Raw genomic sequence first — 13,296 nt, forward strand, 5'->3', positions numbered from 1 at the left:
GAGACTTCCTTGGGAGGGGACGCAGCCATGTTGATTTGAAGGGAGATCGCCTTGGAGAGCCGGCCCAGGTTCCGTCACCTGCAGCTGGAGCGATTCCGGCTCCTCCAAGAGTTCGGTTAGATCGATGGGTCGGGTGAATTTTGATGGGCGGTTCGCGTCTTTGAGGAGTACCGTTCGGCGGAAAATCTGGGGGTTTGACTCTAGCCATGTCTTAATGTTGGCCGTCCCGGCGGCCGTAACCGTAGCTGTGACCGCCTTGAGAAGGCTGTCTTGGATTTGGCCAAAATTTGGTATCTGAGCCGTTAATTCGGCAAGGGCGTTTTCGAGGGCGGTGAGACGCACGTCAGAGCTAGAGGGTGTCAGGTCCGCCTGCACCACTTGCATCGGTTCCGGAGCTACATGGGCAGGGGGCGGGGAGGACCGAGCGATTTCTAGCGCGTGAATTTTGGCGTTAAGTTGAGCATTTTGTGTCCGGAGAGTCTTGAGGTCGCGGCGGAGGTCCGCGACGTCAGAATTAAGGGGGGATGAGGAGGAATCTTTGGTGGGGGAGAAGGTAGGGGAGTGCGGTGAGGCGGAGGAGGCCCTTCTCGGCTGCCTACCTTGGGCTGAGACGTATTCTTTGGTGTGCCAGACCTTTCCGGCCTTCGAGAGCCGGAAAGTCCCCGTCTTGGGCTGTAGGGGCGCCTGTATCCCGTGACGCTTTTGGGTTAGTAGACCGAGGTGACTTGGGGGCACGTCCAGGCAAGGTGCCCGCCGGTGGCTTTGGTCCGGTTGTGCCTTTCGTCCTCTTGTTGCTAGTCATGGGAGCTTTTGAAGTGGTGTCAGAACCCGAGGGCACTGCAGTCCGAGGTTGGATTCGTTCACCGGTTGGCTTGCCCGGTTGTTGCAGCCGTCGAAATTTGGCTTTGCAGTCTTGCGAGCCCGTAAGATGAGCGCCACCGCATACGATGCAGGAAGGAGTGCACTCGTGGGGCGCCATGTTGCTGTCTTCGAGGACTGCGACCGTTTCGCCGCAGTGTCCACAGCGATTGTCTTGAGGATTGGGGCGTAAGTCCGGACGGTGACCGATGATGCCGCATCGGAAACACGCGGGAATAGTCCGCTTATATTCGCGCAACACAGTCAACACACTGTTATAGTGCACGTAACGTGGTACTCTGTGTCCCAAGTAGGTGAGCAGGGCAATCGTCGACTTCCCCAGCTTGCGGATGAAGGCTATCTCTCATCCGCGCCACTGGACTTTAGATTTCAGGGTGGTAGAAGTTTCCTGCTCATGGACCATAATAATCCCTCTGCAGGCTTTACCGTTGACTTTGGCGTGTCCGACATCCGGGATGGGGCCTTTGGAAGCATTGAGTATAAATTCACGAGCGAGCGCGTTCGCCACATTGATGTCTTGAGTGGTGGCAATGACAATATTCTGGTCCCAGATGCGCCAGACACTAATGGTATCTTCGACTGGTCGCCTCCATCCCCCGAAGCAGAGTCGGGCAGATCCGGCGTTCCCCGAGCTCAGAGGTAGAGGACAAGCGCGCAAGCCGAACGTGCGACTCGTTCTCGGAGGAGGAAATGGCAGATGTGGAACCACGTGACTACTGCCAACGTCCAATGATTCGTCTCTCCAAAGCTCCCTGCGCTGCCGCGAAGAGCGGCGGACGCGCCGGCGGGACGAGCGTTCGTCGAGACGCCAGCATGCAGCGGCCTAAGTTGCCTAGGTTACGGTGGGCCGCCGCCAGCAGCAGCGACGCAGCGCTGCAATGAAGTTTCAGTCTCGACGACTGCTCCGATGACAGGGCTCGGAGCACCTCAGAGCGCTCGAAGATGGAGGAGAGCAATCGAGAGGAACCAGCCGAACGCAGGGCGCGCACCCTCTTTCAACCAGCCGAAGACAACGCCGCTCGCGAGAGCGCTCCAGAGCGCTCAGAAACAACCACCCGAAGATGGCATAAGAATGTCCACCGAAGATGGATTTACATAGGCAGAGAGCAAAGCACCAAGCTCACCGTTCTGCAGGGCTGTCTTCAGGGAGATCGTCAGTCTGGGCTTGATGACAATCGTGAAATCTTCTTTGCGGAGTCGAGGCATAGCGGTGGGCCGCCATTTCTTCGATCCCACTACTTGCGAGAGCTGAGGTTGGACGTTTCAGGATTCGGAGGCACAGAAACGCCGGAACTCATGGAGCGTCCGTTGACTGCCGAAGTGTTTGGGCGTTGCTAGCGTTTAGGAAGTGCCACCAACGAGAAAAGGCCTTCATCCACTATCTCCTCCGTCGGAGTGGATGTTTCAAGCGAAGACGTGGCTTCTGCGACGATTTATGACCATGTCATCGTCTCGAGATCGTACCCGCGCCAAACAGAGGCCGCCATGGCGGCCGCGGAGAACGATGGAGATCGAGTCCGGGGCGTTAGGCTCAGTTGGGTGAAGTGGCGGAGACAAAAATGGGCCTAAAAGACCCCAGAAAATGGCCCACCTGCTCCAGAGTGGTATCTTCGGGCGCCGGGTGATGTTATCTGTCTAGCGGAAGCAAAATTTCACGGGGTTCCTTGGAATTTTCGGTAAAAAGGGGGAAAATTGCCGGAGCCGATGTGAGGCGCGTCCGCTTGCTTCGCGCTAGTAGCGTTCCCCTTCCCCACCTGCGGAGAAGCGTGAGCACGGTACCATACGGTACGTCTTGCCAGGCATGTTCGTTTCAGTCACGCGGGTGGCATGAAAGCGTTGCTAGGCGTTGCTAGGCGTTGCTAGGCGTTGCACGCCGCCGCCGTTGCAGCGTGATGGAGCACATCAAGTTTTGCACTGTGATGTGCAACTTTTTTTAACTTTAGTAAACAAAACTAGAAGAAAGCTTCCACGCTTCTCTGTATTAGCTCTTCAATTTAAAGATTGTGCGACGATACAACATTTTTTTATAGAATAACGGTGTTCGCATAAAGCTTTTAAGAGATAATCTCGAACCCAGGCATGCGGCAACCGCTCCTTACGTGAGGACGGGTGAAGGGAGCTTTCAGAGTACGCTTGCTTCCTCCATTGGTCCTTCGCTGTAAGGAGGCCTCACGTAAGGTTAGGAAGCGCTCGAAGGAAAGGAGCGCTTCATTGTTTGGGCCTTAGAGTGACGATGACAGAATGATCACGGTGGCATCGCAACGACGCAAAGACATAACGGTGATCATAGCAATGGCGGTAAAACGCCGCCACGGTATGAAGGACAGTGACGTGAAGATGAGCGTATTATGACGGTAGCATGACGACGGTAGCTCGAAGAAGACATTATGGCGATGAAAGTGACACGATAATGATATGTCGAGACTAAGATGGGGAAGGTGGACAGAGAAGACACAACCACGAAGGCATCACACTGAAGATACGACCAGAATGCTTGACGACTCGATGACGACAATGGCGTGATGACCACAATGGTGGCCAATGTATTTGGCCACCGTTGTGGACAGGCCAGGCCAGAAGCAGTGGGTCTTGATGTGGTCGTAAGTCTTATGGAAGCCTAAGTGGCTAGCTGATACGTCGTCGTGAAGTGCCTCTAATTCTCGCAGGCGAAGGCAGCGAGGTAGAACTAGGACCCACCGATGACCTGTTGGGTGGTAAACGTAGCGGTGTAGCACGCCATCTTGAAGGCGGAACTGTGGAAGTTGGCGTCGCAAGCGGCTGTTGGGTGGTTCGGCGAACCCACTAAGGCGATCCATGAGGGCTCTACAGTAGGAGTCGGCCCGCTGGAGCAAGGCGAAATCAGACCGCGATGAAAGCGTAACTTGGTCCAGGGGCGTTATCGAGAGCTAGTGTGAGGCAGGAGTAGCATCGGAACGACGTGGTGGCGAAGACGACGGCGCGTTACCGGGAGAGAGCGAGAGTGGGCGAGAGTTTACGTTATTGTAAAGTCATATTCTTGCAAGTGGAGTATCCAGCGTCCTAAGCGTCTTGACATGTTTTTTCATTGATGACAGCCAACACAGAGCATGATGGTCCGTCAATGGTGAAGTGACGCCCGTAAAAGTATGGGCGAAATTCCTGAAGCGACCAAACGATAGCAAGGCACTCTTGCCCTGTAATGGTGTAGTTCCACTCAGCTGGAGAAAGTGTTCGGCTGGCATATGCTATGACTTGCTCTTTAGAGGCTTCATTGCGTTGCAGAAGTACTGCGCCAATACCTTGTGCGCTTGCGTCAGTATAGAGTATGGTGGGGGCTCGATTATCGTAGTGGCGAGTACTGTTCCGGAAGTAAGACGTCGCTTAAGAGCTTGAAAAGCCGACTCGCAATCGCTAGTCCATGTGAAAGAGGCACCGGTAACCAGTAGCTTGTGTAGAGGAGCTGCAGCGAAGTTGCGTATAAATCGACGAAAATATGACGCCAAGCCAAGGAAACTACGTAGATCTTTCTGTGGCTCGGGGCGAGTAAACTGGAGAACTGCACTAATCTTTTCGGGGTCTGGCTGGATGCCATGTTTTGGGACGACGTGGCCCAATAATTTTATGCTCTTGCTTGCAAATTTGCATTTTTTGTATTGATCTGGAGACCAGCATTTGCAAGGCACTTGAGAACTTCGTCTAATCAATGAAGATGTTGGCTGAAGTCGTTAGTACGGCATTGTTTTCTATCGTCCAGCTAGGCGTCTTTTCTTGCCTGATGTATAAGGGTGTATTCCTACAAGCAGTTGGCGGCTATGGTTTTGTGTTCCTGAAATAAATGTATACATGGCGGGTCATAGGTATGTGTTGTGGTGCCCCATACTAAGTCACCGTATCTCCTGCTTCCTCCTCCTCTTCAGGTGCTTAGAGAAGACCGAGTTGTATATTACTTATTTATTATTTTGGGGTAAAATATGTATAAGGTTCTTCATTAAGGCGCATTTCTTGGATAACTTAACTATTAGTGAATCATTTTTGGCCTTCCAGGTTCCAGGTTCGAGGTGTTCAGTAAATATTATTCCAAACGATTGTATATCACTGAGGCAGAGTATTTGAGCGTGAGCGGATAGACAGGCTCGGCGTAGTTTGTGTTAGTGTATGTCAAGTTTCGCCCACAATAGCTTCAGCTCTTCAGCAATAATAACGAATCAGCTGCTTAAGCTACATTCAGGAAAGTTTTTCAGTACAATGTTATCCATATTGAACAGATTGCTTCGCAAGTGGCTCAGGTGAAAAAGGGGCCAGTGTCATCTGCACATTTACAAATTTACCATAAGAGGTGATGCATAAAATATCATTTAAGAAATATTAAACTCCAACACCTCTAAGACATTGCCTTGAGTTACCCCAGCCTTATTCGTCACAAATCTGGATTTCGCTTTGTTAATTCAACACATTGAATACAATATTGTAAGCAACTCTTTATTAAGTCTAATACTGCACCGCGGAAAGAGTAACGGTCATGATTATTTGGCAACATAGAGTGGTTGAACCTGTGAAATGCGTTGGAGGAAATGACAAATATTTCGAGTGCGAGCAATTTTGATTCAAAGCCGTCCAGTATTACTTTTGTTGAAGGATTGCCTAAGTAGCCGATCTTGCGCGACGGAGTCCGTATTACGCGTCAGAGAGAAAGTTTAATTTCGGCAGAATTCCAATGATTCTCGAATAAAACTGTTTTTTCTATTACCTTGAAGAATACTGGAAGCACTGACATAGGTCTATGTCCCGAAATATGATTTCTGTCTACGGTGCAGGCGCACTGACAGGACGCGACCACCTTACAAGACCTCCTTGTGAAGTCATTTTACCTGGAAAGCAGAACCTTTCCCGCACTTCACCGCAAGTTAAACACAGCACAGGCAGCCACCCTTCGCCTGTTACAGACCAATACATACCCCTCCCTCACACGCTATCACACCTTATACCCCGACATCTACCCAAGCCACTCGTGCAAGATCTGTAAAACTCAATCAGCAACACTCCCCGACATGCTATGGGAGTGCAAACATCGATACCAAGACCTTAATCCCGGGACCCTCTCGTCGACATGGCACACTGCCCTGCGCAGCTCCCATCTTGACTACCAACTCTGGGCTACACAGCAGGCCTACGAATCGGCGAAGAGGCAACACTTCGACATCCCATCCTGGGACTAAACTGCTGGTTCTCAATAAAGTTCACTCTCTCTCTTTTTTTATAAACCACTGTCATTTTCGCAATTTGAAGTTTCGAATAGAATTCTACGTCAAGATTGGTGCCAATATTTCCAGAACGTACTTCACAGGCCTAAGCTTCAGGTCATCTTTATCGACAGTGTTTGTGTTACGCAGAGAATGGAAACAGAAAAATGCTTCTGCCTCAATAGGAGGGTCAAAGCAGATACTTCACTCGTGTACTTCGGCGAGATTCATTTTTCCCATTTAGTTATCATTGTGGGAACATAGCAAAACAATGGTTGAAAGCGTTTGCAAGTGTACATCCTGATAGGACATCACCGTTATTACTTATTTGATGTTGCATGCCACGCGACACTATACGTCATTCCTTCATCACCATTCTATCATAATCATGCCATCGCCATTCAATCGGGATAATGGCTCCGTTGTCATGCCATTTCATGCCATGTTGTCATGCCATAGTCGTCATTGCGTCTTCGTCCAAGAGGTGCTGTTATGCATAAGTGTTCGTACCATCATTGTCATTCCAGCTTCGTCGTCCCATTTGTTGTCATACCTTCATCCTCACGCCATCGTGGCCATGCACTCATTGTCATCCCATTTTCATCATGTCATTGTCGTCACTCTGTCATTATTGTACCGTCTTTATTTAGGAATTGTAATGTCATTGTCGTCATTACATCGGTGTCATGCAGCATTTCTCGTTCTACCGACGTCATTACGTCTTCGTCATTCTATTGGTGTCATACAGTCATTGCGATGAGTGCCCTTGGGAAGTGAGCGCCTTAGTAAAAGGGGACGGCAGCGGAGTATGTGGCATATAACTAAAGCAACAGAACTCTCCGAATGACCAGTGCAGATGGTAAAGAAGCTTGATTTTAGAAATACGCCGCGTCGATACATTGCTGGAATTCTAATCACATTACATTCGACAGTCAGCGTGAGATGAGTTCTGTCATAATTTCATATTTAGTTGTTTGGACACTTTCCCTTTATTGCGCGATGAATACCAGTTGGTTTTGTAAGCCACATCAAAGGGCATACTTTTAGCATGTAGCTTGAGTAATTGAGAGTCAAAGTTTAACCCCTGAAAAAGTGGAGAGGTTCGCCGGAGGAACGTGTACTTGGGACACCATCGGAGATTGTTGTTCAAAATACCCGTTCACTTTGCGTTCGGTTTCGTTTGACGCAACTGGCCTAGGCCGCGCCGACATCGTCAGCCGTGCCTACCGGCGCGGCCTAGACCAATCACGCGAGGCAAAACTGAACGCAAACTGAACGCGCGTTTAGAACAACGATCTCTGATTGGTCATCTACTTCGCAAACCAGAAAAATATGCGTATTTGGTAACTGTTAAAAAAGAAGTTGCCTGCATAAAAATCCCTGCTCAAGCCTGCTGGTGACCTCTTAAATAACAATTTTGTACCCTAGCGCGCATTAGGGAGAACAGTTCTCGCATTACCTAGCAGACGATTTTGTTGTGCCGAGGATGCAGCCATGATTTCTTGTTTTACAAAAATGAATTTTTGTCTTCCTCTTTTTCATAGTTTTCGCGTTAGTCTGGCAGATTTCAATCATCAAGCTCTGCAAACATTTTGTCGGCAACTTGGCCATTAAAATCTAGTAACTGGTGCCTTCCTAAATTAATGAAAGAAATCACACCATGGCTATGACAGTGTAAGGTCAATGTTTATTCGTTAACTGTGTCTTGCGCTAGGCGGTCTAGCTCCCTATCGTGATCTAGGTGAAACGCTTGGGGTTTTAAAGATCCCACTTCTTCCGTGATATTTCACTGTAATGGTTCTTTTAAAATATCCACGTTTCAACTACTCACACCTCTCCGATGCTCGATCGCTCATTCTTCTTCTAAGCCTACACTGGTGAAACCGAAGGTACTTTAACTATAACAGCGTGACGACAACAGAGTGAAAATGCCAAAATGATACAGCGAGTATAATGACGACAGCGTGATGAAGATGGCATAAGGCGGAGGTCGAGTGTATGACGACGATGGCCTTATGGTGACTGTTTGACAACGACTGTACGGTGATGACAGTATCACAATAATCAGATGAGGAAATGTTGAAATGACGATGGTGGAATAACAATGGCGGCACCACGACGATGCCTGCAGGAATGCTTGACGACGACTGTTTGACAACGTGGGCATGACAACGGGCGCACATACACAATTGAAGGCGACAGACGGCGATGACGCAGCTACGAAGAAGGAATGACGTTGATGAAATGACAAAACTGTATAACGACAACGGACTGACGACGGGTGCTTACGACGATGGTGTGGCGACGGCTGTACGAGGACGACTGCATAACGATGACTATGACAACGATGCCTTGATGAAGATGGCGTGAAGTTGACTGTAAAAGTAGAATCAGACGACGACTACATGAAGAGGATGATGTTAGATCGTGTGACGATGACGGCACGACGACGACTGCGCAACGACGATGGCCAATAACCAACGGCATGACGACATACCCAGTGGCCCATAGAGAGTTGCAGATACGCATGGGAACTGCAGACAGCCCCATCTCTGTGGTCGCCCCGCTACTAAGGATTGCGCAAATCTGAGCAATGAGCCAAGATAACGCTTTAGGAAGGCTTACTGCTTGAAGGCCTCGAAGGTAAATACACCCTCATGTAAAACACAGTGAAGCCACGCACAAGCTATGAGACACGCTGACCACTCAGCTATGTGCTGAAATGAGGACGCCTGCTGTTAGGCGGTGGCACTTCGATGAGGGCGCAATTCAGAAATGCCCATGTCGCGTGCATTGGAGGTATGTTAAAGATCCCCTGGTGGGGAAGATTATTCCGGAATTCTCTACTACGGCGTTCTTCATAATGAAATCCTGGTTTTGGCACGTAAATCTCCAGAATTCAATTCCTTTTGTTCAGTATACGGTGACTGACCTATGCATTCGGGAAGAACAGTTAGACTCATTTTTACTTCTAAAAAGCGACATGAAGAGACTCCTAAGTTGTAATCATATTACAGAAGGCGGTTGGGGTGAAGAAATAAATGTAGAAAGGTCTGGTTGAATGGGCCCACGTCCAACACATTATCCTCTCTGTAGTTAGGCCTAGTGGCTGTTCTAAAAAATTAGAAAGCACAAGGAGTGATTTAGTTGCCGAATGAGATTACTTCATGTTCAAGATTTCGTTTTGTAGCGTTTTACTTGTTTGCAACATCAACAGCTGTTTATTAGTTTGTGCTCATTTGACCGAACCAGGGCCGAAGTGGTTAAAATAGCGAAGTGCCAGTTACATTCAAAAATTTTGCGCTTACCTTGATGTGAGGCCAGCTAATTTGATATCGAAATATCGCCCAAACCCAGTTCCAAAAGCTCAATGCAAGCCAGTGTTCTGCATCTATGTGGATGTACGCGTATCCACTCTGCAGCACCAGGTATTCGCTGAAGCGCACCTCACCGCTGCTGCGGAACCACAGCTCCGTCTCGGGAGCCTCCATAATCGCCAGCCATCCCGCGTTGAGAAACGGGCTGATGTCGCTGCACATGGTGATAACCACAAAATCGATACTGAATGTAACTACTTGTTCATTAGTCATGCCGTTCAAACTGGAAAGAGGCACTGAGAAAGGTAGGTTACAGTCAGATACCGACTACGGACTTCTATATCACGTACGAAAACGAAGAGTTAAATGAAGATTTCGACCTACTAAAGTTACAGCAAGAACAAATTACGTCAGTCGAGAATAAACTTACGCAGGCGGAATTTATTTGGATTAAATACTCTCCGCTGTTTAGTGCGAATGTGTTTTAGAAACAATATATGCACTTGCGTAGGTTACGAAGTTTATTTCTATTTGCAGCTCAAGAGATAGAGCGTGGGGTACGTGCGACAATGCTAATTGCAAGCGTGACCTCTGGTGTAAACTAATTCAAATGCACGTGAGCGTGCAAATACAGAGGCAGCGTGCGATCAGAATGCCTTCACTTGTGAATGTCACCCGGTAGCGCCTTTCACTTAAGTTCTTATGTGCGGCGGCCAAACTAAGCACCCAATGCGCACATTCCAAAACCGTCAAGGGGCGCTATTTTGGACATTCCGCCATTTTCTTCGGTGCGTGACGTAGGCGCGACGCAAACAAAATGGCGCTGGTGGCCCAGTTTTGCTTACGTAACGTGACGCCAACTTGACGTTTCGCCTAAGAAACTGAAATGAAGGCACTGAATGTAGCGTTATCGGTAAAGCAAAACAGTTTTCCTCCGCAGTGAAAATAAAGCAACTATCTCAAAGCGTATGATTATTTCGTCGAAAACGCTTCTCGCTTCCGTCGTCTGCTGCGTACAAGCCGTCGTCTGCTTCAATAGCTAGGATGCGTGTCCCCGGAAAATGGAATGAGTCATCGCATGTTGGCGCCAACGCGCTTGTTTTCTTGCTTGAGACAGCATACGCGACCTACCAGTGGTGATGCGCGCACGTTCTAGGCCACGTTATCGCTATCTCATGAAACGCAAGTGACTCAGCCCGACTCGGCTGGCTGAGAAACGGCCGAATATCCCCGATAGCGTTGCGCGCGCCAGAGATATCCACTAGCGCGACGCAAGCGCCGGCGCTGCCATCTCTTGTTCATTTCGCTGGTTACTCGCACCGCGGGGGGAAACTTCAAGGCACCGCCTTGCGTACATTTCTTTTTATAAATTAGAAATAAGCCATTGTCATAACTTTTGATTGTGCGAAAAGGCAATAATCTTGATTACAATACAAATGCAGCAGTGAAAAGTGGACAACAGTGCCGAAAGTTTGCTATGTTCAACCAATATTATTTCGTATAAACGCGTTCTTTTAAAAAATGATGGCCCCAAACACAAATGCTAACACCACCCGAGAACGATGCAAATACTATGAGCGCGCGTTATGAACAAAAGATTTTCGTGGCGCCAAACGACGGGGAAAATGTGGCAGCACGCATTCCTCTCGGCTGCCATTGCATATGGCTGCTCATTAGCATAATTCGCGCGGCTCGTCACAGCAAGAATTATGGCGGAAAATCTCAACAGTGGCGGCCCAGCACAACGTCACGCATCGTCAAAATGACGTTTACGAAACAGCCCTTCCTGTGACGCTCCTCACGAGATATTCCTTCAGCCAATCAGCAAGCTGGCATGGCGCATATCTTGGATCGCCACCACATATTCGCGCAATTACAGATGCATTGCACTGGCTTCTGCACGCTACCGCTCACATTCTTTTTGAAGCGCTAACATCGCAATATATCTGCCAAGGACCAAAAAAATGTATTAGTCCATAAAATTTGCAGCTCCACGTCACGTTTCGTCATCTTGATGAAAACGCAAAATGACATTTCGCAAAACTTCCGTTTCCTGGCACATATTTCAAGGCACGTGAGCTCGCCACAGCCAATCAGAGAGTCAACATGGCGGATAATGGCGGCCGTGCAGCCGCCATGCGTGTCGAGAATAGCACCACAGGCACACAAGTGCTACGATGTGCAACAAGTGCTAAAATGTTCTACTTCTTAGAACCACATCATATATAAGCATTGCTCTCTTCCTGATAGATCTATCACCGCGGCTATGCTCGCAGCCCTTGCAGGCATGGATGTATACCATGTGCAACTAAAATGTATAAGTGCGATTGTAGCGTCTCATACTAAACCGAGCTCTCCCACAGAAAAGTTACACGCATGCCTGGGCAATGTAGAAATTTTGCAGCGGTGGCGTACATGACAAGCTGCCGCAACCAGAAGGCCGCTATAGGCAATTGCTCCGAACGCAGCTAACAAAGAAGCGCTTCAGAAAACGGCAACACGGGCTTCTACGCAGCACGGAACGTTCAAAACGCAAACACACCGGTGACGCTTGCTGCACGAGGATGGTTTCCTACGGGCGATTCTTCGGAAACAGCTGTGACGCCGCACGATACTCCCTATGGTGAACTTCAAAGGAATCATCGGGCGCACCATGCGCGCGATCGGAGATCGTTGTTCGGAACGCGCATTCAGTTCCGCCTCACGCAATTGGCGTAGGCCGCACCGACGTCATCAGCGGGGGGGGCGGCCATGTTTTTGGTGACTTCAAAATAACGACGTGGTCCGGTCAATTATTTGCAAACAAAACATGCCGTCGTCTAGGAGCAGAACACCACGAGAGGTGTTCCGGCCGAGCTACCACGTGCTCATTTCGAGAGCGGCTTCACATAGCACGTCTGATGGATCGAATTGGACCTGAACTGCCGTTGCGGCTGCAGAATAGCATGTTGGCATCCACCTAGCGACGATGAAAAGAAACAAATAGTAATAAATTGTAGTAGCCAGTTGTAGTATTATTTCAGAAAGTGTTTAAACTTGACAAGAAATAAGTTAGTCGCATTTCACGTCATGAACACGGGTAACGCGCAAGCGCATGAGTGCCATTCCTATATAACTGCCACAGCAATGAGATTAACACTTCAGGCACATTTCTGCCATCTTGGTCGCCGCGATGGTGCGTATCAAGTCCAAGGGCGATAACCTAGTCCCCGCTCGCCTTGTGCTGCATGGGAAAGTAAAAATTGGCAGGGGCTTAGCTTGGATGTGTGAGGATATACGTAGTGAAAGCTAAGGCATAGTATGGTTAGCCTTGGTTAATCCTGATTGCAAGTCCAGGTTAGTCTGGTTGTCTTGCGGCGTTTAGCCAGTCGTTCGGCACGCTGTTCGTCTGTTTCTAGGGCGATTCGTTTCCTCTTAATCTCGTTTCCATGTCGATTCCAGGCCTCCTCCTGCTTAGCAGAACTGTCGCCGTGCATACTGCCGCCTCAACTGTGGTTGCGGCGCACTCGAGCTCTCCTTTTCAATCCTCCGACATGTTATCAGGCAAGCGACTCAGCTGGCGAAGCGAGCGGAGGCGAGCGCGACGACGAATGCGGTGTGACATCGCGTGCGTCTATTTGTCGTACAAAAATCCCTCACGTGACCTGATCCTAGGTGCCTAGGGACAGCATCATTTAGGGATTTTTGAGAAGGCGCGATGCTGGCGCCGAGCGACGCCGTGGCTTGTTCGTCCTCGGCGTGATCGTTTTCTGGACCGCGCGTTGTTCAACATTGCTCATGTAATCGTGCGTGCGTTGCTTATGTGTTGGTTGTAGGTTCTGTGTTACTTGGTGGAAAGCCGTGAGTAGTGGCGGTGCGGCAATGCGGCTTTGGCCTCGATG

Source organism: Dermacentor andersoni, chromosome 10 (assembly GCF_023375885.2).
Source record: "Dermacentor andersoni chromosome 10, qqDerAnde1_hic_scaffold, whole genome shotgun sequence".
Lineage (NCBI taxonomy): Eukaryota > Metazoa > Arthropoda > Arachnida > Ixodida > Ixodidae > Dermacentor > Dermacentor andersoni.